We start from the raw sequence: 5,706 nt of genomic DNA, 5'->3' as shown, positions 1-5,706 counted from the left end.
TCTCATCTCTCTCCCTTCCTGTCTGCCTGTCCCTAACTCTCTCTCTCACACAAAACAACAACAACAAAAAAAAAAAAAACCAAAAAAACTTGGCCAAAGGTGAATGTGTAAGTTAGTTATACATTTTACTTTACAACAGTGTTCCCCAACCCCCGGGGCACGGACCAGTACCGGTCCGTGGGCCATTTGGTACTGGTCTGCAGAGAAAGAATAACTAACTTACATTATTTTCATTTTATTTATATTTAAGTCTGAACAATGTTTTATTTTTAAAAAATGACCAGATTCCCTCTGTTACATCCATCTAAGACTCACTCTTGACGCTTGTCTTGGTCACGTGATACATTTATTCATTCCACCCTAAAGGCCGGTCCGTGAAAATATTTTCTGACATTAAACCCGTCTGTGGCCCAAAAAAGGTTGGGGACCACTGCTTTACAAATTTGCATTGTTAGTACATACTTACTTAGTTCTATTCTATAAGTTGTGGGACTGATATAAGTAATATAGCATGTTCATTCTCATTAACAAGGACAAAAATAACCATCAATTCAATAATTGCAGAGAGTTTTAATACCCCATTTGTGGATAGATCATTCTGAAAAAATTCAGTAAAAAATAATGAACTTTATATTTTTTAAAATTTACTTTAAGACACATATAGATCATAACGTCTAACAGCAGAATGCACATTCTTCTCATATGCATACAGAGATTCTCCAGCATAGGAGATTGAATTAGTAATCAAAAATCTCTCAACAAATAAAAACCCAGGACCAGATGGCTTCACAGGTAAATTCTACTACATATTTAAGAAAAAATAATATTACTGTATTTCCCATGTGTTATATAAGATGCTCCCATATATAAGATGCACCTTAATTTTGGGGCCCAAATTTGAAAAAAAATGTTACATGAACTCAAGTTTTATTCATCTTAAAATTCAGACAACTCCTCATCACTGTCAGAACTCTCATCCATTAGCTTGTCCTCATCTGTTTCTGATGACGAATCACTGTCTTCAACAATGAGTGCAAAAACAAGCGTGAAAAAGCAGGAAATGCAAGTAAAAAAATCTACAACCACTGTATAATACACACTCAGGTTTTAGTTCCCAAATTTTTCAAAAAAAGGTGTGTCTTATACATAGGGAAATGCAGTAATCCTCAAACTCTTCCTAAAAAATTGAAAACTCACAAAATTATTTTATGAGACAGAATAACCCTGATACCAAAGTCAGACAAAGACACTAAAAGAAAAGAAAGTTACAGGCCAATATTCCTCATGATGTAGATGCAAAAATTCTCAATAAAATACTAGCAAACCAAGTTCAAAAATACATTACAAATGCCATATATACATCACAATCAAGCAAGATTCATCCCTGGGATGCAAGGATAGTTTAACATATGCAAATCAATAAATATGACACACCACATTAACTAAATGAAGGGAAAAAATCATATAAACATATTAGCCAAGTAGTCAAGAGGGGTCCCATTGGCAGTAAAGACTTCGAATAAGGCAATGGGAGAACAAAGATATAGTACCTGAAAACATCTTAGTTTTGGAGAGTATTTCAGTTAGCACCAATATGTGTGTTAAATTAGATACCTGCCCCTCAGGCTGAAGCTTTTAAAATAGGCCTCCTTGGCCCTGGATGGTTGGCTTAGCAGTAGAGCGTCTGCCGGTGTGTGGAAGTCCTATGTTTGATTCACAGTTAGGGCACACAGGAGAAGTGCCATCTGCTTCTCCACCCTTCCCCCTCTCCTTCCTCTCTGTCTCTCTCTTCCCCTCCCACAGCCGAGGCTCCATTGGAGCAAAGTTGGCCCGTGTGCTGAGGATGGCTCCATGGCCTCACCTCAGGTGCTAGAATGGCTCCGATGGCCCAGGAGCAATGCCTCAGAGGAGCGGAGCATTGCCCCCTGTTAGGCATGCCGGTGGATCCCGGTTGGGCGCATGTGGAAGTCTGGTCTGTCTGCTTCCTCCCCCACCCCACCCCCACTTCTCACTTTGGAAAAATACAAAAAAAAAAATAAAAAATAGACTTCCTTCACCTGATTGGTGGCAGGGCAGTGGATGAAGCGTGGACCAGGAGTGTGGAGGATGCCAGTTCAAAACCCAAGGTCATTTGGAGCCCCCGTCAAGGCACGTATGAGAAGCTGTCAGTGGGATACACAAATAAATACAGCAATGAGTTGATGCTTCCCTCTCTCTCTCTCTCTCTCTTTCTCTCCTCAAAAAAAAAAAAAGTCTTCTTTCACAGGAAGACTGAGTGTTTTTCAGTCTGCTGCCTTTGTGCTGGGCCTGAGGGATTAGCCATGGTGAGCCTGCTTGTGCCCCTTAACAAGCATTTCTTGGTTCTCCAGAGACTTGGAGAGTGGGAGTCTCATGGATGCAAACCCTGGTGGCTTTCAAAGCTAGATGTTTTAGAGGCTCATCTCTAGGTACAAGGCTTATAAACTGTGGTGCCAGGTGTGATATTCAAGCCCTTTATTCGTCAGGGAGAAGCAGGGACCCTCCAATTGTCAGTCATCAAGCCTAGGTGAGGTTTATGGCAACATTGTTTCTCAGCCTCTCCTACCCATTTGATAGGAGTTTTTCTTCATTCACCTGGTAGAGGAGCTTTGGGCCATCTTTTAGAGAAAATTGTTCCATGTGTAAGTGTAGATTCAGTGTGTCAGTGGGAGAAAGTGAGTTCAGAATTTTTCTGCATCACCATCTTTAACCACAGTATATATTTTTCCTATCCTTTCAGTTGCTCATGCCGGAGTTATTATTATAATTTCACCTTTTCCTACCTGTTATTGTGTTCTATTCTCTATGTTAGTACTAAAATCATCTAACTTCACAATTCTTTCACTTGTTTACTTAATTTATGGAACTTTACTCTTGGAATCAACATCAATTCCCAATATACTATTTTTTTTTTCTTTTTTTGTGTTTGACAGAGACAGAGAGAGTCAGATAGGGACAGAAAGGGAGAGAGACGAGAAGCATCGATTCTTTGTTGTGGCACCTTAGTTGTTCATTGATTGCTCTCTCCTTGACCAAGGGACTACAGCAGACCAAGTGACCTCTTGCTCGAGCCAGCAACCTTGGGCTCAAGCTGGTGAGCTATACTCAAACCAGATGAGCCCTCGCTCAAGCTGGCGACCTCTGGGTCTCGAACCTGGGTCCTCCACGTTCCAGTCCGACACTCTATCCACTGCACCACCGCCTGGTCAGGCCCCAATATCCTATTCTTGATCTTACTTCTACCCTCTTATCTGAAACTGAAAATAAGTTCTCACTTCTACTTTGGGGTTATTCTAAATTCCTAGAATGTGTCATAGAGAGACGTACTAGACTCCCTTATATCTGTTTCTTTGAAATTTTTACCCCAAGAAATCTGCCTTTATAATGAGAAGTTAGACCTTACTCTGAGAGACTAGAAAACTTCAAATGAAAAATTCACTTCAAAAGAAGTAGGATTGATAAGAGCTGAAGTTCCCAAAGATTTAAAAGACTTTTTCTTTATGTGCAAGAAAAAAAAATTAAGAAAATGTACATTCAAAAATGAAAAAATGTTAAGGACTTCTCCAATTATATTAAAATCATTTACTTGGTGTTTCACATCAAGTTACTTTATTTGGTTACTGTGTCAGTTCATGCAAATGACAGGCATGTATATGACATAAAGTAATTAGTTTATATGCCTTCAAAATATGAACAATTATTCAGCTTTAATGCTAATTTTACTTTTTAATTAAATTTATTAAGGTGATATTGGTTAAAAATATTGTATAGTTTTCAAGTGTACATTGCATAGTGTGCCTACCACCCAAGGTGAGATCATCTTCCATCACCATATAGTTGATCGCCTTCATCCTTTACTACCCGTTCACCCACCTTCCCTCTGGTAACCTTCATACTGTTGTCTATGTCTATGAGGGTTTTTTTTTGGGGGGGAGGGGGTTGGAAGAATCAACATAGTTAAAATGTTCATATTACCCAAAGCAAAATACAGATTCAGTGTAATCCCCATAAAAATTTTTTCAATGGTGTTTTTTAAAAGTAGAACTAAAAATCATCATATTTGTGTGGAACTATAAAAACTCTGAATAGCCAAAGCGATCCTGGAAAAAAAAAAAAGGAATGAAGCTGGATGTATCACATTCCTTGACTTCAATTTACACTACAAAGTAACATAATCAAAACAGCAAAATAATGGCAGAAAAAAAAGACACGAAGATCAGTGAAACAGAATTGAGAGCCCAGAAATAAACCCATATCGGCAAATGATTTTCGACAAAGGAGCCAAAAACGTACAATGAAGAAAAAAAAACCTCTTTAATAAATGGTGCTGAGAAAACTAAAAAGCCACATACAAAAGAATAAAACTACTACTATTTGTCCCTAGACTAAAAAAAAATTAACTCGCCTGACCAGGTGGTGGCGCAGTGGATAGAGTGTTGGACTGGGATGCGGAGGACCCAGGTTCAAAACCCCGAGGTTGCCAGCTTGAGTGCCGGCTCATCTGGTTTGAGCAAAGCTCACCAGCTTGGACCCAAGGTTGCTGGCTTGAGCAAGGGGTTACTTGGTCTGCTGTAGCCCCACGGTCAAGGCACATATGAGAAAGCAAGCAATGAACAACTAAGGTGTCGCAACAAAAAACTGATGATTGATGCTTCTCATCTCTCTCTGGTCCTATCTGTCTATCCCTCTCTGACTCTCTCTCTGTCCCTGTAAAAAAAAAATTAATTCAAACTGGATCAAAGACTTAAATATAAGATTTGAAACAATAAATTACATAGAAAAAAATATAGATACTAAACTTATGGACCTTGGTCTTAAATAAGACTTTATAAATTTGACCCCAAAGACAAGGGAAGTGAAGGCAAAAAATAATTGAACAGGAATATATCAAACTAAAAAGCTTCTGCACAGCAAAATAAACTGCCAACAAAAGAAAAAGGGAAACAACTGAATGAGAGATGATAAATATAAGCAATATCTCCAACAAGGAGTCAATATCCAAAATATATAAAGAACTCTTACAACTCAACACCAAAAAAACAGACAATCCAATTTAAAAAATGGGTGGAGGATCTGAAAAGACAGTGGCCAACAGATATATGAAGAAATGCTCAACTTCACTAGCTATTAAGAAATTATAAATAAAAACTACAGTGAGATTCGTCACACCTGTTAAAATGGCTCTTATGAACAAGACAATAACAAGTGTTGGAGAGGCTGTGGAGAAAAAGGAACCATTACTCACTGCTGGTGAGAATGTAACTTGGTACAGCCATTATGGAAAACAGCATTGGAGGGTCCTCAAAAATTGAACATAGTTACCATTAAAAAAAAAAAAAGAATACAGTACCATATGACACAGCAACCCCTCTTCTAGAGATATAGCTACCTGAAAAATTTGAAAAGATTTATTTGCAAAAATATATGCGCTCCTATGTTCAGTGTAGCATTATTCATGGTGGCCAAGACATGGAACCAGCTGAATTGTTTCCATATGTGACAACATGGGTGAAACTTGAGAATATCAGCTAAGCAAAATAGATCAGACAGAAAATGTTAAAAACCATATGATTTCACTCATATATGGGATATAAAACTGAAAACAACAAATGAATAAACAAGAAAAACAAACCAAAACAATATAATTTTTATTGAAGTAAATAATGCCTTAAGAATAAATATGTCGTC

The sequence above is a fragment of the Saccopteryx leptura genome, chromosome 1 (assembly GCF_036850995.1).
Source record: "Saccopteryx leptura isolate mSacLep1 chromosome 1, mSacLep1_pri_phased_curated, whole genome shotgun sequence".
Classification (NCBI taxonomy): domain Eukaryota; kingdom Metazoa; phylum Chordata; class Mammalia; order Chiroptera; family Emballonuridae; genus Saccopteryx; species Saccopteryx leptura.
The sequence above is the reverse complement of the archived record's forward strand: the minus strand, read 5'-3'. Positions refer to the sequence as shown.